At 35.4% G+C, this 25254-nt stretch overlaps 1 protein-coding gene across 12 annotated transcripts in view; it reads right to left on the reverse strand.

Moving 5' to 3' along the window:
- The window catches only part of RALYL (RALY RNA binding protein like), a 713948-nt gene that overhangs the window by 490478 nt on the left and 198216 nt on the right, over positions 1 to 25254 (reverse strand). For 2 of the 12 annotated variants that reach the window (XM_059166118.1, XM_059166116.1), the window contains exon 2: positions 14880 to 15032. The exons of the other annotated variants lie outside the window; for them this stretch is intronic. The gene's annotated coding sequence lies outside the window, so the exon portion shown is untranslated. The remainder of the gene's footprint in view (positions 1 to 14879; positions 15033 to 25254) is intronic. 12 annotated transcript variants of the gene reach the window in all.

Raw genomic sequence — 25254 nt, forward strand, 5'->3', positions numbered from 1 at the left:
TGGACAGTGCATTTTGAAGAACTAGAAAAATTTTATTTCAATTAAGTATACAATTATTTATTTAGTATTTGCATAGTATATATATATAGTATATGTGTAGTATAGATACAAAATAATATAAGATAGCAGTAAGAAAGAAATTATAGTAAATATTTCTTTAGTTAAACCTTTGAGAATCTTTTTTCTATCTCTGTTGCATTCTTTCTTAGTCTTTCTTTTTGTTTCCTCTTCTCTCCTTTCCCTTCAGTAAACTTGACATCTGTCCTCCGAAGTCTGTAGGGCTTTGCTTTCATAACCTCTTGTTAAGCTCACCAGCTACTGAATACACTTTGGAATGTGGGGTCAAGTGTTTTTACTTTGTACTGTGCACCTCTACTTGAGCCCAATTGCTTGTACCATCAACTGTGAGAGGATCATACTTCCTCATGCCTTTAATGACAAAGTTTTTCCTGCACATTTAAATCTATTTTCTTTCTAAGGAGCCAAGAAGATATCTACCTAATTGCTTTTAGCATAAAAATTATTTGAGAGAGATTACAGTTTACTTTTATCATTAATATAAAAGCTGAGATTAAAGGAAAAGGAATCTATAATTAGAAGGTTATTAAAGAAGTAAAAATGGGACCTCAGTGTCCCAACTACTGATAACATTTTACAGTGTAAAAGCCTTTGGGATTAGCAATTCACTTGTGATATATAAATGAAGCCCACAGTAAAATCTCCCTAAACCAAAATATCCTGGTTTCCTTAATAAGATGTCCACATGAGAAGGAAAATCTAAGTGAATTTTCTGGTAAAGAACATACATAATACTTTGTCTCTCATTATATTCAGAAAATAAAACATGACAGCTATCGGAAAAAACCAGAATTCTAGCGCATGTCTACTCATCCAGAGGGTCTCAAACTTGCTTTATTTTCCAAATTTGATCACACCCCCTCAGTCTACTTCCCTTCCTCTTTATATAGTTTGTAGTTTTACTTATATTTTTTAATTTGCTTAATATTTGTTCTTCTGTTACTATAAGGGACAGATTTTTAAAAATTTTTTAAATATTTATTTTATTTATTTGACAGATAGCATAAGCAGACAGAGCAGCAGGCAGAGGGAGAGAGCAGGGAGCCTGACTCAGGGCTCAATCCAGGACCCTGGAATCATGACCTGAGTTCAAGACAACCGCTTAACCGACTGAACCACCCAGGCACCCCTAAGAAATATATTTTTAATTGCCTTTGCACTCTAAAACCAATCATTGTGAATGGGAACTGACAGGGTTTCAATAAATATTTGCTGAAATAATAAATGTTGAATACAATGAAACTAGTAATAACTAACATCTTTTGAGTGCAAGCATGTGCCAGGCACTTCCAAGCACTTTACCTATATTAATGGTCTTTCTCACACTGGCAATAGATGATCTGATAACCCCCATTTAACCAATGAGGAAACAGGGGCAAGTTTAAGTATCTGGGTATCTGTCACACAGCTTGTAAGTGGCAGAGGTGACATTTGAACCCAGGGAATCAGGGAGTCTGCCCCTTGGTTCCTAACCACTATTTTATGCAGTTATTTTTGGATATTAGGAAACATATGACAATTTCCAACAGCTGGAAAAATATATTGTTTTCAAAGGCATGTAATTATACTGAAAGAAAAGTATTTAAATAATCCATAGTTGAATCTTTGCCCACTATGTAATAGGGAAGAAGAGAAGTAATAGTTAACATTATTCTGTGCCTGACATTATGCTAAGTGCTTTGCATAGATTATTTCATTTAGTCCTCCCTGTGGTGAGGGCCCCACTTGCCAAAGTAACTTGCAGACAGACATTTGGTAGAAAACTATTGAATGGAACTGCTAGTTCTAAAAAACAAAACCAGGAATAAAGTGAAAGGAGCTCGACGTTTCCCATTTTGAGGGGTTGAGATCAACAGGTTAGAGGGGAGTGCATAGAAAGGGGGTGGGGGGTGCCTGGGTGGCTCAGTGGTTAAAGCCTCTGCCTTCAGCTCAGGTCATGATCTCAGGGTCCTGGGATCGAGCCCCGCATCGGGCTCTCTGCTCAGCAGGGAGTCTGCTTCCTCCTCTCTCTCTGCCTGCCTCTCTGCCTACTTGTGATCTCTGTCTGTCAAATAAATAAATAAAATCTTTAAAAAAAAAAAAAAAGAAAGAGGGTAGGAACACTGAGGGGAACAATGAAACATTGGAATAAGATGAAGTCACTGAAAAATAAAAACAAATTTTTTAAAAAGGAAAGAAGGAAAAGACTGTAAAACACTGGCTGATCACTAATCTGAAACTTTGTGGGTGGTGGACCGACCCCACCAGCAAGAGGTTATTGTTTCTTATCATGTTCTGCATTTCGGTCATGAAAGTGAAAAACAGACGCTGGAGTGAGTATTTTAATAACAAGAGCATAAGAAAAAGTCATGTCTAAAATACTCGATTTGTTCATTCTGCAAAGATATGTTTTGGGGGGAAAATCTAATTATTGCCAATTCCCATCCATATGGTGTTTATTTCATTTTTAAGCAAATTTTAGAAAAAAAAAGTGTTATCTTTCTAAATCTAGAATAAGATCATTTATTAATCTTGGATGCTTTTGAAAAAGGAAATATCTTTCACTTTCAGTAAAAAAGCGTAACTTACTGAAACAAGATTCTCCTAGAGTTTACTTCCCTGCTCGTTTTTGGATGTATATCACAAGCTGGGAATTCAAGCAGAAAATAACTGCATTCTTCCAGTTCATTCTTAATAATATACACTTTAAAATTTCAAGTTAAATATTTGCATAATATTTTCTTTGAGGCTTAAAAAGAAGACAATGATAAAAGAGAACAACTTTTCTCAAACAAAGGAAATGACTTTGACTAAATCAATTTTTTTACTTATCTATCAAATACTGAAAAAAATTAACGTAATATCACCGGGATCATTCCAGTGTGTTCAAGGGATCATTCCATTTTAGAATTTGATCTTAATAATTAATAAAAAACCCACATATCATAAATAATAATGTCTTGGTCTTTTAACTAGCTTCTTGCTTACAAGTTTATACTTGAAAAAAAAAAAAAAAAAACCGAGGATCTTGGGTGGCTCAGCCAGTTGAGCGTCAGCTCTTGAGTTCGGCTCAGGTCATGGTATACAGGTTGTGAGATCCACCTGTTTTCTGGCTTCCTGCTCTGTGGGGAGTCTGCTTGAAGATTCTTTCCCTATGCCACTCCCCTCCCCTAGTACTTGCTGTCTCTCTCTCTCTCTCTAAAAGAAACACATAAAATATAAAAAAAAAAAAAAAAGAAAAGAAAAGAGGCAGAGAAGAGAAGAGAGAAAAGAAAAAGAAAAAGAAAAAGAAAAGATAACAGGGCAATGAAAAGAAGGTTCTATTTCATTGAAAAGAAATAATACAATATGAGTGCTTATTTACTGCATACTTAAGAGACAACAGAACACTCTTAAGTATTTCAGAATAAAATAAATAAAATCATTTACTTAAAGAAAATCATGTAGTCATTAATATTATAATATATTATAGTAATGGTAATATAATATATAATAATGATTATAATATCATAAATCCTATTTTAGAGATGAGAAAACTAAGGGGTAGAGTGGCTAGGAATCCACTAACTAGTCCATGTTTCACAAGCTAGGGACTGTTAGCATTAGCATAGCAGTCTCACTAGAATGTAGATTCTTATTTTTTTCTTAAAGGTTTACTTATTTTTTTGAGGGGGGGTAGAGAGAGAGGGAGAGAGAATCTCAAGCAGACTCCATGCTGAACATGTGGCCCTGAGATCATGACCTGAGTCAAAACCAAGAGTCTGATGCTTAACTGACTGAGCCACCGAGGCACCCTAGAGTACAGATTCTTAATATCACTTAATACATTATTGAGAACAAAAGAGAACTCTTAAATATATGTAAATTTGGGAGTAAATAAATTATTAGAACATTTTTTTCCTGTTTAACAATTAAAAACCTATGTCTGACATTGAAAGAATCATCTGTAATTTCACATAAAAATAATATTTAACTACCTCCAAAAGTATCAAAATAGATCAGTTTTTGCTCTTATGCTTTCCAGAGATCATATTTACGGAAGATTCTAAGGTTCTGTGGGTTGGCCATTTCTCAGTTCAGCTCCAGGGTCAAAGAACGGCATGCCATTTGTTCTACATTACAGAGCCACTAGAATAGAAAAGAGATAGTCTGGACTATAAGACAAAACTGGGTGGAACACATACTTAATTCTTAAAAAGTTCAGAAAAAGTGATTTTAAGCTAAAAGAATGAATATAGATGTCTGTCGTTAGTGTGTTAAGATTTAATTCTGGCCTGTAGAGTCTTAGCTGAAGTGAATATTGTTGTAGAAGATTATAATCTTAGGTACAATACAAGGGAAGTGGACGAGGTGACAAAAGTCGTATTAATCACTTCTTTATAAAAAATGCCATCAGGCCACCTGAGTGGATTAGTCAGTTAAACCTCTGACCCTTGATCTCAGTTTAGGTCTTAATCTCAGGTTTGTGAGTTCAAGCCCCACAATGGGCTTGTAAGATGTGGAGCCTACTTAAAAGTCAATAAATAAATAAAGCGATCAACTTGAGTAAGAATCATTAATCTATAGAAAATATTGTTTATTTTCACTGGGCCTTAGATTTCTTAGTCTATTAAAAATAGACTATATTAAATGAGGTCTTTGACAGCTCTCCACCTTTAACATTCTATGATCCCAAAACTTAAAATAAGGTGGCCCACTAGAATGACTATTCATCCCAGTTTGCTTGAAACTATACCATTTTTCACCCCTTGTCCTGGAGTAATTATTAAAAGCATCCTTTCTTCTCAATACTATCCAATTTAGATAAATAGTATAATAAATTATTAATAATTAATTAATTAATTAGATAATAAATTATTCACATTGTAAAGAATCAGAGATGTATTAGTGTTAATTTTCACTTATTTATCCTATTAGATAAATACCTAGAACAAAATTACCTAGTATAAAATTCCAATAACTTTGTGTATATAATAGATAAGGTAATGCATATTATAAATGAGTAAACTCAAAGAAAACACAAAAATCTACCTTGACATATATTTCATATAATTTCCAATATCAGAATATTTGCTAGTAAAGATAGTTTATGCAAGATAATGTGTGATCTAGTGATGGGTAGACATGGTTTTTAATCTTAATCCTATATTCCTTTCAGGGAGTCAAACCTACATTTTTTCCTCCCATAAATCAATATGGAATTATGCTGCTACTTTTTTCATATGAAGATGGCTATAGTTAATTATATCACTATGCTAAACATCAAGGGTGACATTATTTCAAATACTGATAGAAACATTTAATGCATGATTTACTAGCTTCTCTTTTTTCCTACATAGTAATGCTACATTGCTAGATTTAGCAAATAAAAAAATACAACGTCCAGTAAATTTAAATTTCAGATGAACACTGAATAAGTTCTAGCACATGCATGTCCCAAATACACCATGGGTATCCTCTATTTTATCTGGCAACCCTACCCACATGAAATTCTTATTCTGAAAATTCTTGACTGATGGTTACAAATACTTTGAAAAGAACCAGATTATGCCTGTGTCTTGGTTCCATCAGATAAATTGGCTCTGTGCCCTTAGGTTATGTATACAACCTCAGTAAGACTCAGAATCCACATCAATAAAGTGACAATATTGGTCTTTAACTCATAAAGCTGTGGAGAAGATTAAATATGATGATGTATCTAGTCCATAGTAATGACTATGAGCTATGATCATATTATTCTAAAGAATGATTTGCAAAATATTTCAGTCATTCTCCTAGAATGAGTTTTAACAAACTCACCAAAATCCATATTCTCCTCTTTTTTTCTGGGTACACAGGAAGACTATATTTCCCTTGTTTTCTTGCAAATAAATGTGGTGCCTCATGGCTGAGTCCCAGACATGAAATGCCATAGGAAGTACTGCACCCCATTTCCAAGGTAGTCCCATACAATTCTTTCATGAATGGATCTATGAGATTTTTGCTCTTTACACTAGCTGGAATGAAGACTCCCTCCCACACCTAACAGATCAACTTAGCAAGCAAAAAACAACAACAACAACAAAACAAAGATCTTATCTGATATCAAGTTTTACTAATAATTTCCAGAATGCCAGTACTTATAAAAGGCAAAGGAAGGCAAGATCTAAGATACACTAGACCTTGTCCAGATATAACATGGGTTTTTAAGAGATAATTGTAGTCATCACTTATATAACAGAGAGCTTTTTGTCATGAACATCCATTTTGTACTTCAAGAAATATAGTTTATGTGACTTTTTCCAGTGAGGCATGCTCTATAAATGTATAGATTTTCAAGCAATCCTAGTCAGATCAGGAACATTTCATAGATTAAAGAAATTCCCGTGATAGTAAATATCATCAATAGAGTGTTTTCCGGGAGGCTGGCCACTAATCAGCTTGCTCACAGGAATTGTTCATCCTTCTTTCTTTTTGGGGACTCCCCCCTAGTGAGGTAAACTATACATCACAGACCTGTAGCAAACTAATTCCTGTCAAAAAGCCAGTTGATGAAGACAGAAGAACCTCAACCTGCCTGGGTTCCTGAATGGAGGAGGGATACCTCGGACACTTGTTAACCCATCCCATGTTAACAAAATGAACAAAAAAGAACTTTTTTTTTTTCCTTAAGATTTTATTTATTTGAGAGAGAGAGAGAAAGAGCTGGCAAGCATGAGCAAGGGGAGGAGCTGAGGGGGAGGGAGACGGACAGGCAGACTCTGCATTGACAGTGGAGCCACATGCAGGCTGAATCTGGGAGTCTGAGATGAAGACTTGAGCCAAAACCAAGAGTCTGACGCTCAACCAACTGAGCCACTGAGGTGCCCTAAGAAAGAACTTCCTAGTATTGTGTGCTATAACATATATTTGGGTGATTTAAAGTTATATCATTACAGGTATAATTAAAATGATAAATACAGCACAAACTTTCTTTTCAAGTAAGGCAATATTTCCTAACTTTCTTAGTCCTGGATTATTAGGTTAATGATTGTAAGATATTTTGAGATATGTTGTAATGGTTAGGAATGGTCTCTGGACACTGCCCTCAATATACTTTATTCCTATCTTGTCATTTGTCTTGGGCAATTTATTTACCAGGAATAATTTCTCCATAAGTATGCATAGCTAACATTATTACTGTAATTTAAAAAAATATATTTTATTTATTTAACAGAGAGAGACACAGTGACAGAGAGAACACAAGCAGGGGGAAGTGGGAGAGGGAGAAGCAGGCTTCCTGCTGAGCAAGTAGCCCAATCAGGATTAGATTTCAGGATTCAGGGTCATGACCCAAGCCAAAGGCAGAGGCTTAACAACTGAGTCACCCAGGCACCCTATTACTGTAATTGCTATGTTGAAAGATTTATCAAAATATTTTACTAATAGCAATAGTTTCACAAAGTGAACAAACCTTAAAAAAGATATATAGCTATATATATATATATATATATATATATATATATATATATATATCTTTTATCTATCTATATATCTATAGATATTTAGGGAAATTGAAGTCTTTTTTAAAAGTTTCTACTTTAAAATTTCATTTTCCATTAAAAGTTGATTCTATCTTCAGAGAACTGTTTCTCCCTCGCTCTTGTAGCTAAAGATAGAACAACACAAGCATATATAGGTAGTGTCTGTGTGTGTGTGTGTGTGAGACAGAGACATAGGAAAGTTAATTATATCAAGAGGTATATAAAAATGCATGAGACACTAAATCCTGTTCAGTCTTTATTCAAGATAGTTTCATGACCTCTGCAAATTATTTATCCTAACACTACTTGCCAGTGGTGATCATTATTGAATCTGGGTAACAGTTACAGGATTCCTTCAATCATTCTCTCTACTTTTGAATGTTTGAAATTTATCATAATAAAGTTTTTTTTTTTTTTCAAGTAACACTCTGCTTTTTTTGTTCCTTGAAACTCTAAAACTATTAGCCATGATGTGGAGAGGCAGCAAGCTGTATGCAGTGATGTGGTCTTCTACCACCAGATATACTAACCATGAGAACAGAAACCAGTAACAACATTTACCACTGAAAATATGCAAGTAGATATATACATATACCACAGAGATCAAGTTGTAACACCAGTCTAATATACATATCTGAAAGAACAACACTTAGTGATTATAATAGCTAACAAGTACAGAGCATTTACCATTTGTCAGGCATTCTTTTGTATGCCATTTATGCAGTGCCTGACTTTACCTTCAGGCGAAATCTATGCTGTTGTTAGCATTCCAATTCGACAATAGATCACATAGCTCATCCAAGGCCACGTGACTTATATTTTAGTTCTAGAATGCTTTTACACTCAGCGATAGCTAAATACTGCATTAGTCTATGTACTGGTTTCATTTAGAAACGTTTTGGAAGATACATTAAGAAACTATTACGACTTAATAACAAACATAAATAACTGAATCGAAAGGAACAAAGGGAACAAAATGATCAAAGGGAACCCTTGTCCATTGTTGGCAGGATTTTAAAATGGCACAACTGTTAGAAGAAACAGTATGGCTGTCCTCAAAAATTAAAAATACAGCTACCATAACATTCAGAAACCTACTTCTGGATATATACTCAAAAGAACTGAAAATGAGGTCTTGAGTAGACATGTGCATATCCATGTTCAGAGAAGCACTATTCACAATAGCCAAGAGATGGAAGCAAATGAGACATTCATCAACAGAAAAGTGTCTAAAACAATGTGGTAAAAACACGTGATGGAATACCATTCAGTCTTAAAAGGAAAGGACATAGCATGAAATGCTACAACCAGCATGAATCTTAGGATATTATGCCAAGTAAAACCATCCCAGTCACAAAAAAAGAAATACATTGTGTGATTCCACTTAGATGAGGTATCTAGAGCAGTCATATTCATAGAAACAGAAGATGGAATGGTGGTAAACCAGACCTGCAAGAGGGAGAAATCAGTTGTTATAGAATGAAGACAGACTTTCAGTTTAAGAAGACAAAACATTTTGGAGATCTGTTGTAAAGCAATGTAAATATACTTAATACTACAAAAGTGTATACTTAAAAATGGTTAAGATGGTAAATATAATTTTACATGTGTTTTATCAAAATTAACTTTTAAAAATTGGCCAAAGTTTCTAAATAAACATTTCTTCAAAGAAGATATATAAATGGTCAATAAACCTAAGAAGATGTTCGACATCATTAGTCATCAGGGAGATGCAAATTATAGCCACAATGAGATACCACTCTATTGTACTAGGGAACCTATAATAAAAAAGGAAGGAAACTACTAGAAACTAGGAAACCTATAATAAAAAAGAAAAAAGATAATAACAAATATAATTAAGGAAATAGAGAAATTGGAGCCCTCATATCTGCTAGTGAAATTGTAAAATGCCACAGCTTCATTGAAAAACAGTCTAGAAATTCCTTCAAAAGTCAAACGGAGTTACTCCGCTATCTAGCAACTCCACTTGTAAAAATACACCCAAATAATAAAAACATATGTTCACAGGACAACCCATATATACAAATGTTTACAGCAGCATTGTATATAATAGCCAGAAAATGAAAACAATCTAGATACCCATCAATTGATTAACGGATAAATAAAATGTAATAATATATCCATGTAATTTAGTTTAATAATGTTTAGTAATAAAGAGAAATGAAGCTCTGAAACATGCTACATGTATAAATCTTATATTAAGTCAAAAAGCCAGTCACAAAGGACAGCATCTATGATTCCATTTTTAAGAAATGTCTAGAAAAGGCAACTCTATAAAGACAGATTATAGAATAGCTATGTGCGGCAAAGACAGATGGGAGGGGGTGGGGAAGGTTGGGGGATATTGTAAAGGGTACAGAATTTCTTTTTAGAATAATGAAAATGACCTAAATTTGATTATAGTGACAAATGTACAACTCTGTGAAATATTAAAAACATGGAGTTACATATCTTATTTTAATAATTTATTTCTTTAAAGATTGACTTACTTATTAGGGAGAGATAGAGAATGATCAGGAGAAGGGGCAGAGGGAGAGAGGGAGGAAATCCTCAAGCTAGTCTCCCTGCTGAGCCAGGAGCCTGATGTGGAGTGTGGACCCTGCAATCATGACCTGACCCAAAATCAAGAGTCTCCCGATATACGAACTAAACCACCCAGATATCCCGGAATTAAATATTTTAAATAAGTGAATTGCATATTCTATCCCATTAATGATTTTTTTTCCCTTGCCTTTCTTTTTTTTTTTTTTTTTTTTTTTTAAAGCAATGTGCTGGAGGAAGCTTTCAAAACTTAAAACAGAATAAAGTTTGAAATGCATCTTAATAACATTCAAGGAAAAGAATATATAACTAATATTGCAGAAGAGGATGGTTTTTTAAAATTATCTATTCATACACTAAAGTATATATGTGTGTCTACACACAGAGAGAGAGGGAGGGAGGGAAAGAGGGAGGAGTGAGGAGGGAAGGACAAGAAAGGAACAATACTGGCAATGTTCCTGTGTTATTATGCAAGTTTTCTTCTCTGTTTTTGGATGTTCCAAAGTCTTCCAAAGTCTATTAAAATTATTCTATGTCTGCCCCAGCACTCCTTTGAAGATTATATTTGAGAACTAGAAGCTTTGACAGTATAATCACCCATCATCTCCTTTCAATGCCACAGAGGACAAATCCCAGCAAATACGGAATGCACAAGGTTCTCTAATGCTTCTAGAAAGCACTGGTATTTTATTTATTTACATGCCTTAGACTCCTAGGCTCATGGTAGTTGAAATGTTTCCTGATTACATAAACTTAAGTTAAGTATTCAGTTTTGATGTTCCTGGGTAAGAGGTTGTATGTGTATGTTTGTGTAAGTGGTTTATTCAAAACGGTGATATTATATCGAAAGAAAATGCCCAGAAGTGCCACCTTTTATTTTCCACTTACCCAGCACTTCCTGATCCAGAATATATTTGAATATATTTACCTAATATTGTGTTCCCAAATGTTACTTAGCATACTAAGAAAAAGGAAAGATTTTTTTTTTCATTTATTTTCATCACCATCTCCATCATTATCACCACCTCCCCCTCCATGCCCCCCCAGCCCCCGCCGGCGAAGGACTTCATATTGCCAAAGTGATGTTCAGAATGTATGTACTACCCAAGGTCACAGAGGAAATACAACTAGACTTCCTATATCCTAGAAATTCATACTGTAACTGGAAAGAAGAAATAATAAGCACCTAGACACACATACATACATAACACTTAGACGACACAGAGAATTCCAGAACTGTTAATCCAGCTATTCAACACTGACACTATTTCCGTAGCCATTTAAGAACACAGAAAAACTAATTTTCTAAGGATACATTAACATATATCTGCTAGTCCTTACTTAAGGATACACTATGGCCCAAATTCAGAATAAAATAGATGGTACAGCTAACCGAATGTTTTATATTTTTCCCTTTTGCTTTTCAGTCTTAAATAGCATGGAATCTCTTGTTTCCTTCATATTATAGTAAAAACCTGTAATTCTTTTACATCATTTTTCTAGCTTATCACCATTACCCAACAAGAATAAAAACACACGTGGATTATTAAACTAACTTAAAATTTACAATAGTCTCATCAATATCATGGTTTCAAAAGATAGTTTACAAAAACAGACTAGTATATGTAAAGAAACAATTCTATTCTCTTATTAAAACTTTACCATCAAAAGCCATCTTTAAAACTATAGCCCAAAGGAAACTGGTGTCTTTTGAGGTAAGCTGAAAATCTCAAAGTGCATGTAGATTCCAGAAATAAGTCCTAGAAAAGATACTGGCAGCACAACATCTAGCAGGAGTTAAGTACTTCCTGTTCCTTAAAGCAAATATCATCAAGTGGGACAGTGTGGATTCCTTCATTGAATTTGAACTAGGGCAGTGGGCCAATGATACCTGATCTTGTTTCAGGCAACTGGTAGGCAATGGATATATATATTTTTTTAAATAATTTTTTAGAGAAGCCCTGAAAGCTATCTTTATTTTTAGAAAAGTCTTTGTTACCATTGGGTAGTCTGTATGCTGAAATTTAAGTCATGGTTCAAGAAACATTCAACAAGAAAGGATATTAAAGAGCAGGTTTCATTGTCTACTTTTAGTGGAACTCCTAAAGCTAATTTATCATGAATGAATAAAGTTAGGTTGAATCTCAGGCTTGTTTATCTTAAGTAGTATGTTTATCAGGGTGATGTTTAAAAGCATCACTTTCATATAAATAAAACAGAACAAAAGTTTTATGCCTATTTTCAATGCCCTTTCCCAAACCTAATATAGAAAGCAGAAATGGAAAAGTGAGCAACATTTTTCTCAAGTTGTCTATGGCTTTGGAGATTATTCAAGTTTGTGTTCAAGAGACAGATTACATAAAAGCCATCAAGAAGCAGAAAAATCTCTGAGCTCAGAGTAAAGTGAGAAATTTACAAAAGCAACTTCATAAAGGAGAGGAGATCTGAGCTGAGCCTTAAAAGATAAACAGAGTTTCCACAGGATGACTGGGAAAAGTGCTCGAAGCAGAAAGAGCGTAAGTAAACCATGAGTGAAAATCCTACTGCATGTTAACTATACTTAAATTAAAATTAAAAAAAAAAAAAAGAATGAAAATCCTAATCAGAAAAGAAATCAGTTTTATTACAGTGTTTTTCAAACTTCAAGGACACAATCCATTACAGTATATTTCAAAAAGGATGCTACTGACCTTTTACATAAGAATTTTTTTCCATCTATGACAAGATGGTTAACAATATCCCTGGCCTCTAGCTACTAAATGCTAGTAAGGAGGTCTCCTTTATTCTCTAGTTCTGGAGAAAACACCAAATTCCCTCTTCTGTTTTCAAATGCCCCCTAGTGGTGAGTAAGGCTTCCCCATATCCAACCACTGAATCAAGAACTCCATGAAGTTCCTTTTCCAATAGAAGGTGATAAGGAAGGAAGGAAGGAAGGAAGGGAGGTAGAGAGAGGAAAAGGAAGGGGTGGAAGGGGGGGTAAGAAGGGGGGGGAGGGAGGAAGAGCACTAAGTAAGTGCATTACAGTAGGAAGTGTTACCAAGTAGTAAAGGACCATGTCATAACTGACGGCTGACCTGTTGGGTTTTAGAAAGTACAGGATTCTGATTAAGCAAAGAATCTCAGTGATTTTCAAGTTTCATATTTTTTATCAGCACCTCCACTGAAAAAAGGGTTGAAAAATCACCTACCCAGTTTCATGGAAATTAAAGACCAAAGAACTTAAATAACTTATCAAATTAAGGGATGTCTGCTATAACTAAAATGAGGAGCTATTATAGATTTTTGAGAAGGGATGGCTTAATTACATATATCCAGAAGAATGTTATTAATTCTCAAAAATATATTTCCTTAAACAATCAAACAAATGGCAAGTATTTCCCTTTCTCTGTTACCTGACATCCGAACAATGAAAATCCTTTAAGGGAACTTAAAGAAACTAACGGCACCTCCATAGCTTTCCCATAGATTTTTTTTTACAGGATCTAAATACCTTGTTTATCTTTAATTTTGTATGTGTAATACTGAAATACATTTCATCTCACTTCCCTTAAAAATTACCCAAGTCTGCCTTACAATATGGCTGGTACATTCACGGACCAAATACTAAGCTGGTTTCGAAGGATTGCCTAAGCCTCCTCTCCGGCAGCTGCCATCACTCTCATATTCATGGCCATAAGACTATGAGTGCTGTAGGCAAGACCTTAATACATTCTTCTAGCCCCTTCAATTTATGTGATCTCCTCAGAACCCAACTTTTCCCTTGGCTTTTGAGTCTGAACATTCTTCTGATTTCAGTATCTCCCCCCAGGCTCAGGTAGGAAGCTCCTTCCTTTGTCCTGACACCAGACCACATGACTGGGTTAATGGGTAGGTATTTGGCATGAAAGAATAATACGGCAATGTGGTTCTGTCTTCTGCACACTTACAGTCTCTGATAAAACCTGAATAAAACTGAAATGAATAAAGGAATAATTATGCATATAAATTAATGCTTCTGAAAGCAATGTGGCTTTGTGTAGAACCAGAACCAGAGGCCGAAAGCTGAATACAGTCCATAAATATGTAAAGGTTGCCCACTATACAGTTTAAAGGTAAATGAATGTAAATTCATTCATTACACTGGGTAACTTCATCAATCTCTGTTCTCACATGTTTGAATTTGTAATCACTGGCAGAGTACTTAAGAGCACAGACTTTGATGTCAGAAGGACTGATGCAAGACTGTGCTCTGCAAGCAACTTTCTAGCTATAAGATGGGATGCTACAGGAACTATATCATAGAATTATGGTGAGCATTCACATAGATAATGCATGTAAAGTACCTAGCCCATGTTCTAGCACATATTAATTATTAAATATTAGTTCTTATCCTTCTCTGGAAAATGGAACTCCTGCTGCTAAAAAAAAAAAAAATCGTGTTAGAGCAGAGTACATGAATAAAATGCTTTGCCACTTAGGCATAATTTCATGAACATAATTTTATGAAGACTGCTTTAACAGAAACTGACATTAGGGAAGTGAATTTTAGCAGATGACAGAACTATAATAAGATTTCCTTGGATTGGATTTTAAATGTGCTACACTGCACTCAACAAATTCTGCCCATTAGTTTCCAAAGCAAAGTAGTTTCCAGCCATGTGTTCCATATATTGGTTTTTCAGGTATGTAAACTCCATGAGTTAAGTGTTTAAAGATTAAAAATAAGGCACAGACTCCCCAGGAAGAGAAGACTGCTATGAAAGAAGAAATCAGGCTTACCTTGAGTTATATAAAAATGAAATGTTTTCTAGGTCCTCTTAGTTTTCACATTATTTGTTGAAAGAAGAACTCAAAACTTACAACCTCATTTTATCCAAGAGAAACATGCAGGCTAATGTGTTTTTTTTATTGTTGTTGTTTGGTATATAATATCTGAAAAATAATAGAGATTAATAATGCATTGGCAAGGTTAAATAAAAAAGGGGAAACTTTACCTTGTAAAATCAAAAAAAATGTTCTGTAAACTGAGAAGTGGATTAGAATGTTCAAAGTGCTCGGGGACCAAACATTCTGTAAAGTCTGATTTATACTACAGGCATCATAATGCCTGCCTACTTCAGGATGACAAATAGTTCCACGCTGAAGTCGCGAACAGCAGCCCCAGAGCGTTAACAGCAAACGTCTTCCATCTTAATAGCCCAGTCTGTGCCATTCTGTACACTTAAAATTCTGAGCATTTAACACCTCTTGTTGCATCGAAATCCAGATACAAAAACCTTCAAATCAAACTATTTACCTCAACGGAAACCTGCTTTGAATAATTCATAAGGAGGAAGAAAGATGGCAGTGAAGAAAGCCAGAGAGTTTTAATGAACTCTCGAGTTTCAAAAATAATGCACAGAAGTTCTTACAGCTTTTCCCCTCACCCTGTAAAACAGCGTACCGGTCACTCTAATACAGAGTACTCCCAGAAAACAGAAGGAGCAATAAAGGGTTCAGTTTTCTGCTTGTCTGCAAGTGATATACGAACAGGACCACACAGATTATTACCAGGAGAGGCTCTTTCTGAATGTGTGACAGTCAAGGAAGCAGCGAAAGTATTCACATTCAAATGTTTTATTTTTATGTGGTTTCTTAAAATTCCAGTGGTATCTGGAGTCTCAGTTAAAAAGAACTGTTGCAACTCTGGCCTTGGTGACACCAATACCGGCTTTTATGTGGCTCTGCCACCTTGAAGACTTATTGGGCTTGATGGGGCTTAATGTTTCCCCAGAAATAATAAAAAGGTTTCACATTCTGCTAATAAATAAGCATCTTTTCAGTGACTCATCTGATGAATGAACCTAGGATTTTTATTACATTAAAAAAAAAAAAAGAGGCCCTTTGAAGTGTTATTGCTATGTAGGTTTGGATTAGTTTCCTATTTTTGCTATTATAAACCATCATAAACTTGGTAACTTAAAACAATACAATTTTAGGGGCACCTGGGTGATTCAGTCATTTAAGCATCTGCCTTTGGCTCAGGTCATGATCTCTGGGTCCTGGGATGGAGCCCTACATCGGGCTTCCTGCTTAGCAGGGAGCCTGCTTCTCCCACTCTCTCTACCCCTACCCCCATGCACATCTTCACCCTCTCTTATTCAAATAAATAAATAAAATCTTAAAAAAAATACACAAATTTATTCTGCACAATTCTGGGGGTCAGAAGCCCAAATCAAATCTTATGGGGGCCAAAATTAAGGTATAGACAGTGCTCCATTCCCTCCAGAGGCTCTGAGGAAAATTTCTTTCCTTGCCTTTTCCACTCTGGAGAGGCTGTCCACATTCCCTAGCTGGAGCCCCTTCTTCCATTTTCTTTTCTTTTTTTTTTTTTAAAGATTTTATTTATTTATTTGACAGAGAGAAATCACAAGTAGATGGAGAGGCAGGCAGAGAGAGAGAGAGGAAAGCAGGCTCCCTGATGAGCAGAGAGCCGGATGCGGTACTCGATCCCAGGACCCTGAGATCATGACCTGAGCCGAAGGCCGCGGCTTAATCCACTGAGCCACCCAGGCGCCCCACCCTTCTATTTTTCAAAGTATATCATTCCAAGCTCTGCTTCTCCATCCATCTCCTTCCACCTTTGATCTTCTTCCTTCCCTCTTAAAAGGGCTTTGTGATTACACTGGGCCCAGCTGGATAATACAGGATTATCTTCCATTTCAAGATCCTTAATCACAAGTCAGCAAAGTCCATTTATCATTTACAGTAACCAACTAACAGGTATTGGGGATTAGGAGGCAGACATCTTTAGGGGGCTATTATTTTGTCTACAATGAGGTTGTAATAAGGGAAATGCTTAATGGAAATAAGCTTACATATTAGATAATACACCCCAATACGGCTTGATTATAAACAAAAACAGAAGGCCATCTCAGTAACTGTAGCAGGACCAATATTTTTTTTTTCAAAGTAAATTTTCTAAAACCATGTTTCTTCTTTTCTTAAAATATTTTTATTTGTCAGAGAGAGAATGGTAGGAAGGAGGAGAAGAATCCCAAGAAGAAGGCTCCCTGCTGAGCAAGGAGCCTGATACCAGTCTTGACCCCAGCACCCTGGGATCATGACCTGAGTCAAAGGCAATACTTAACCGACTGAGCCATTCAGGCATCCTTAAAACCATGTTTCATAAAACTCTAAAAAATTACTGACAAACTTTAAAAATACATATAATAAGCATATGTAAATCTCTGAGTTGCTACTCTCTGTTAATTAAGAGTAATGGATGCAACCCAAAACCGCAATGAGATTAACACCTTATACCAGTCGGACTTGGCTAGTTTCATCAAGACAAGATGTGGAGAAAAAGGAATCCTTGTGCCCTGCTGGTAGGAATGTATATTGGTACACCCACTGTGAAAAACAGTATGGAGGGTCTTTAAAAAAGTTAAAAATAGTAATACCAGATGATTCAGTAATTCCACTACTAAGTACTTAAAAAATTAAAACACTAATTCTAAAAGGTACAAGCACTCTTATGTTTGCTTATTGTCGCATTATTTACAATAGCCAAAGTAAGAAAGCAATCTAAATATCCATCCACAGATAAATGGATAAAGAAGTTGTGATGTACAGACACAAAAAAATGTTAGTCATGAAAAAAGAATGAAATCTTGCCATTTGCAACAAACGGATAGACCTAGAGAATATTATGCTAAATTAAATGAGGCAGACAGAGAAAGACAAACACCATATGATTTCACTTATATGTGGAACCTAAAAAACAAAACAAAATAAAACAGACCCATAAATAAATACAGAGAATAAACAGGTGATTGCCAGAGGGGAGGTGGGTCGGGGAATGGGCAAAATGGGTGAAGAGGAGTGGGAGATACAGGTTTCCAGTAATGGAATGAATGAGTGACTAGGATGAAAGGTACAACATAGGGAGTACAGTCAGTGGTATTTTAACAGTGTTGTATGGTGTGACATGTGCTGAGCACAGCACATGTGACTCTTGATCTCAGAGTTGCGAGTTTGAGACCCATGTTGGATGTAGAGATTACTTAAAAATAAAATCTTTAAAAATATTTTTTTTCTAAAATCTGTACAAATGCTTTTTTAGACAAGCCTCATTTCAAAGACATGATACTATTGTTTAAAAGAAGCCATCACACAAAACTAAATAATAAATTTCAGGTGTAGTTTAATCCATGCAGAAGGAAGAATGAATGAGTGAATGATAAATAAATAAATATACATAGCATGGATATTCTATAATTATTGAACAGTGTTGATGAGGGAACAGAAGGCTGGCTGCAGACAAAGCAGAAGCTGACACCCTGTAACCACCTCCCATCCCCCAAGGTGGGCGGGTACAACATTCTTCCCCTAATCTCCCACCATCTTAATGTTAACGCCTTGCCAGAGGGTAGAAAACAACCCTCACTTGACAATGGCAAGGCCTCTGAAGTCTTGTAGGTCCTCCTTAGTTTAAGAAAGTTCTTTTGAAACCTCCTTTTTTCCTTACCTCCCCCTTCCAACTGCTAGATATCTACTGGGCCATGCCTCATGACCCCAGGGCAGCTCTTTCTGCCCAGGGGTCCGGTCCTCCTGCTTTAATAAAAACCACCTTTTCACACCAGAGAAGTCTTGGGAATTCTTTCTTGGTCCATGGCTCTGGACCTCACTTATATTCTAAAACTTCATCTGTTTTAAAGTAGTTAAACTAGCACAACGATATTCATGAATGTTCTTGAAAATAATAGTTTACAAATGATCTAATGGTGGTTTTATTTAACACTACTTGCTGTCACAGTTTCATCAAAATAGGCGTGAAATTGAAATTGAAAGCAAAGCACAGGAGCACTGTTTTGGTACCTCATGGTTTCTTTATATATTTCACTTAACATGAGTCAGGTGATTTAGCAGTAACATAACCAAGATACTTAGTGTAAAAATCTCCACCTCCATCACGGCTCAATATTAATGCAAGTCTAAAAGCAGTCCCTGAAGGTGAATTGTAATTTATTCCCCTCTGCAAAGAAAGAGATATTTCTTATCTTCTGAATAAAATGTGTTACCAAAGAAAAGCATTTAACAGCTTGCTCAGACTTTTTTTTTTTTAGTTATAGAAGTATGCAATGTTTATCAATATGCTATAATGCAGTTTTTACCAGATATTAATATGATGCTTATTTGCTGAAGATAAATCTATAAATGTTTTGGCTTTGAATTTTAATGAATTAATTAATAACAAAACATACTTTCTTTGATAAATTCACCATTATGTGCAAAGGATTTCCACAAAAAGATAAAAGTAGGTCTAAATACATTTTTCCCTAAGTGAACAATTCTTACAAGTTCACCAAGAAATAGAAAGTACTATTTTTTAAAAAATCATAGCATTTTCTAATTATTCTCCTTAAGAAACATAATGAAACTAAGTTCATTTTTATTTTGGTTCACAGATTTAGCACAAAATATATTTTTAATGGAAAGATCAACTTTGTTTGATTCTGTTTATTAAAGTAATACTTGTTTCTGGCAAAGCATTCAGAAACATTGAAGATATAAAGAAGAAAATAAAAATCTTAACATAGACAACCACTATCCACATTTAATGCACATTCTTTTAGTCTCTTATCAAAAGCCCACTTTTCTCTATTGGGATACTAATATTCAATGATTTTTAAAATGTGTTTTATATATATACAAGAATACATGCATACCAGGGAAATTAAGCTTTGTGCATTCTTTGTTTCTGTTTTTGCTGTCACATTTTATTTCCACTGCAACCACTGATGCATTTCCAATAAAAAGGTAGAATAAAAACATTTCAAAATATAACTTCCTATGTATTTTATTAATGAATTTTTGGAGTTACTTTCAATAGTTTGGAATTTGAAACTGAAAATATTTGAGGATTCCTATGATCAATTATTTATACTTGTTGTCTTTTTGTAAGAAGAAACACCAATATAATTAGCTCTAAAAAATCTGCAATATCATCTGTAAATAAAGTAATTCATCATCAGCATTTGTACTTTCCTTTACATTATAACAGAAATTCAAATGAATGACATTGTATTATTTTTCTGATGAATATTTAACACATTAAAAATAGTAACATGATCACCAATATTCCTAATAATCACTAAAGAAGTTAAAAATGCATGTTGTCTCCTGAGGTAGAATCTAATAATAGAGAACATTCGTATGAGGATAAATTATTTTATTTAAATGCATTCTCTTTCTTTTTTGAAATTGATTATGAAATAAAAATTCCAAGAATGAGAAATATCAGTCGTGAAATACTAAAAAATTAAGTATTACTGCAAGAACATTACTTCATACATCTTTTCTCAGGGATGTAAGTTTAAGTATATTAATCTTTTTTTACTTTTAATTTTTTAATTAAGTACAATTGATATATAACATATTTAAAAATAGTTTAATTTATAGGTCACTCACTAAAATGTTCTTGCTTCTAAAATAAGTATTCAATTCTTAACATGATCTTGTCTTCACTTGGAAGTTGATTAAGCAGTTTTAGAAGTGAACACATTTTTAGTTGTAAATATATCCTTTTTATTTAATTCTTGCTTTGTTGTATCTACATTAGTTGTTTATCAATTAAAATACTTCTCTTGGGCTTTGATATTAATTTTTGCAAAAAGTGTGCTAACTAATCACAAACTCAGTGAATTGTGAGAAAGGCCGTGTTGGAGCTTGTCATATGCATCCAGACCTAGTCTAGGACCTATCCTAGATCAGGAATGCTTATGAATTAACTTGAGGTAAGAATAATATCTATGGTTCATATTCATTGGAAAACTTTTTCTCTGGATGACTGACTTGTATGGTTATTCAGTTTTTATTAGACTTATAATCTAATAAGAGTGTCAAACAGAGATGCTTGGGAACCCTGCAACAAGGAATTTTTTGAGATGTAGATTTTAGGTCAGGAATGAGATCTGTACCAAGATAATAAGAAAATATGAATAACTTCTATTGAATGCCTACTATTTGCCAGATCCCATGCTTGGAACTTTACATTCATGATTGTGTTTAATTTTCACAGCCACTTGATCACATGTGCACCATCATGATGGTGATGGGACCTGACTTCTGATATTGATGTCTTTGTTAATTCCTTTCTCATGAGTAACTTTCTAACCCAGTGTATGTGACCATGATGAGGGGATGCCACTCCTGTGTTTGAGTTATAAAAGGCTATGACTTCGTTTTCCAAGCGGACTCTATTGTCTTCTCAGTCTGCACTCATTGATGAAGGGGTCATACTGGAAAGGGTCACTTGCCAAAGAACCAAGAACAGCTTCCCACACCAACAGCCAGCAAGTAAATGAGGCCAAGGTAAGCATCATTCCATGTACTGTATTCTGCCAACAATAACATTAGTTATTTAGTTATTATAAGTTATTATAAGTTATCTGCCTCTGCCTGGAGGCAGACCTTTGACCAGCTGAGCTTTCAGATGAGAAATACCAGGTCTGGTTGACATTGTGATTGCAGCCTTATATGACATCCTGAAACAAAAGACACAAGTAAGCCGTCTCTGGATTTCTGACCCATAGAAACTGTGGTTGGATAAATCTGTGTTGCTTTAAGTCACTAAATTTGGGGACAATTTGTTACACAGCAATAGCTAAGAACTAATACATTTCCCCAAGGCAAGGATTATGCCTTACTTGACTGCATATATCCACCAGCAAGCAACTAAGTGAAGAATGAAGAGTGAAGAGTGAATGAACGAAGAATTACACTTAAAGATAATTTGAAACTTAAGATTTTATTATTCCATGTAGAACATAATTAAAGTAGAATATTTACTATGGTCCTATTCACTTTACAGAAAAAAAAATAATAAAGGTGAAAGAGGCCAAATTCAATAATAATTTTTTTTCTCTTTCACTGCCCAGGTTTATTGAAATATAATGTAGATACAAAAGATATGCCCACTATAATTATACTATTTGGTGAATTTTGGAGTGGAAAATATTCATGTAACCACCATCACAATCAAGATTCAGAACGTTTTCAATTCCTGAACAAGTTTCTGTGTGCCCCTCTGTGGGCAAGCCTCTTCCCCTCATACAATTACTGATCAGCTTTCTCTCATTGTGGTTTCACATTTCCAAGAATCTCATATGTGGAATTGTATTTTTTAGTGTCTGATGTGTGCTACACATCACTAAGTGCAAAGATATCAGACCCGGGGCTCCTGGATGGCTCAGTGGGTTAAAGCCTCTGCCTTCAGCTCAGGTCATGATCTCCGGATCCTGGGATCAAGCCCCACATGGGGCTCTCTGCTCAGCAGGGACCCTGCTTCCTCCTCTCTCTCTGCCTCTCTGCCTACTTGTGATCTCTGTCTGTCAAATAAATAAAGAAAAATCTTTTAAAAAAAGATATCAGACCATATAAAACAGCTGCAACTATTTTTAATATTTTTGTCTTTCACTCAAAATTTTATATGTAAATCTTCTCAATAAATTCTCTCTGCAAATATTATCTATACAAAAAGGACAAAACATTTCAAATCTCATTATTACTAATTGTGCTTTAATAAATTAACCTGAGAGGACAGTTTCTAAAGTTCTTCAAAGGTCCCTGAAATTTATTCAGATGTTCCTGTCCTCTGAACATTGAGAGGAAAAAGAATAACTACTCTAACTATATTAAGCTATTTTTCAGTAGCCATTTATCAGCCTTTTTTTTTTTTTTTTTTTTAATTGAAAAGCTGGAAAAAAGTTGAGGCTATAATGAAGCAGGAAAGGATTCTGAATTCTCTGGATTTTGCTACAACTTGGCTCTTTTAAATTGGTTCTTGCTGATTAAATTTTCAACTCTGACACAATCATCCTTCTTTTGAGAGCTTGGTTTTTCTCCTGGTTACATGTAAGGGACATGCAGTCATCCCATAAAAATGCTAAAGACATTTCCATGAATATAAGGGTTGATGATGGGTGGATGAATAACAGGGAGACTAACACAGTCAAAGCACTTGACAAAACTCAACGCTCGCCACCATGTGCTAGGAGCCCTCATATCAGCCAAGTCTGAATTCCTACAGTTTTTCATTTAACAGAGATTTATGGAATTCTCACAGTGAGCTAGGTGCTGCTTTGGCTCTATCAAATATGTTTTTAACTAGCAGAAAATGACTAATAGTTAACTAGCACAAATACAGGAGTCAATTAAGTTGGATAATCCTTGACATGCCTATAACATCAAACCTCCATTTTCCACTGTTAAGTTACATAAATAAATCCCAAAGAGGGTCACTGCTATCTATCTCAACTTAGAGATGCCCTTTGGTAACCATTTGCCATTGAATGAACACATTCTGAAGTAAACAGTACAGTGAACACAACAGTTAGATTGGAATTACACTAACCTAGATACAAATTAGGTTTGGACTTTCACTAAATAAGTTTAGTGCCCATAGGAAAGATAACCTGACTTCTAGAGTCGCAGCTTCTTCAGATGTGAATGAGTGCTTTATATATACCAAGATGTGGAACAGGGCTTTTCCTGCTACTTCAAATATTCCAGCTAAAGCCTTACAGTGAGAACAACAGGAGGAAAGACCATGAGGAGCAGCTGCTCGGACCTCTCCTAAGATTCCTTAATAAGCAGCCTGACCGGCCACTAACATGGCACCTCACCATCAAGGGCAGAATTATGGCGTGCATTAAGAGAACGTCATGGAGGCAGTGCGACTTTACCTATAGGAGGGTTTTTGGCATATCTCCTATCATGCATGTCTGTTGTACATACATATCCAAGGGGACAGCACTAATAGATCTCAGAGTAGTGGGGAATTTTGAGGCAAAAAAACTAGTGAGTCGTTCTGACCACAGGCCTGTAAGATGCAGAGACGTACAGGCCAACGGTGGCATGACCACCGTGAAGAGTCTGCAACAAGCTGACATGTGCGCCTGGACTGTGAGGGCATATGAGAATACTGATGGCTGCCCCTTCTTCTCCTGGAGAATTCAGAAAGCAGGATACTGACTGGCACAGTCTGCGCCAGCAGAAAAAGAAGAGAAGACAGCAGACAGGCAGACAGATCTACATTCCAACACCCGAAATGACACGGATGCCTGCATTTCCTATAGGTTCAGGGCGTACCACAGAAAATAATCCGCTACCTTTATGGCATCCTACCGAGAACAACCACCTGCCAAAGTAAGAGAACCCCAGCAGGAGGAAGTTGTGGGATTGGCTGCTGTGGGCTGTAGCTGGGTGAGAGCTAAAGTGCTGTGCTGTTGACCCCTATCAGAAAGCTGAGGTCTCAAAGAGCGCTGGATACAGGGATAAAGAGCCTACCAGCACACCCCACAGCATAGCCAGCTCCTGCCAGTGACGGAAGCACTGATGACTGAGAGAGACTAAAAAGATCCTAGTCAAGTCAAAAACTATTCTGAAATTCAGGGCAAGAGCCAGTGTCAGGCCACCGCTGAGGGAAAGGGACATGTTATGAATTTCATATGCATTAAGAACAGTCTAGAACTTTTAATAACTGAAAATAAATTTTAGTTATTGAAATTAACTTGTGTTTATAACTGAGAGTCTGAAACTATGGCCTCTGCTTAACACAGATCAAATTGCAGGGTCATAAGATTTGATAACATTGTTGAAGAGAAAAAAAGTAAAAGTGCTTTTTGCTTATACTGTCTTTGAGTTCAGGCCGTTGAATAAAATCATTACATAAGGATTACAGATAATACATGTTAAATGCCTACCAGAGTACCTAGCACACAGAAAATGAGTTTAATAAATATGAGTTATTGTTAGTTTTATTACCATGTCTCTGGCACTGTTAGTTACTTTACTTACATACATTGCCTCTGATCCTCCCAATAAATCTACAAGGTAGCTATTATTATATTTATTTTATAGATGAAGAAAAAAGAGGAAACATAAAAGAAAGAAGCAGTCTGTACCCTTGGAAGCTTAATCTAAGGCAACCAGAGTCATACATTAATGGTACTAATGGGTCCAATAGAGATTGCACAAGATGTAGTCTGAGGCCAGCACACACCACACAGAAGCTTTCCCAATGGATCTGGCCCCCCAAATAGGACTCAGTTACCCAGGTAAAAAGGAGGGACAGGATATGATGGCTTTTCCAGAAGTTCAGAACTGAAGA

Source organism: Mustela lutreola, chromosome 3 (assembly GCF_030435805.1).
Source record: "Mustela lutreola isolate mMusLut2 chromosome 3, mMusLut2.pri, whole genome shotgun sequence".
Classification (NCBI taxonomy): Eukaryota; Metazoa; Chordata; class Mammalia; order Carnivora; family Mustelidae; genus Mustela; species Mustela lutreola.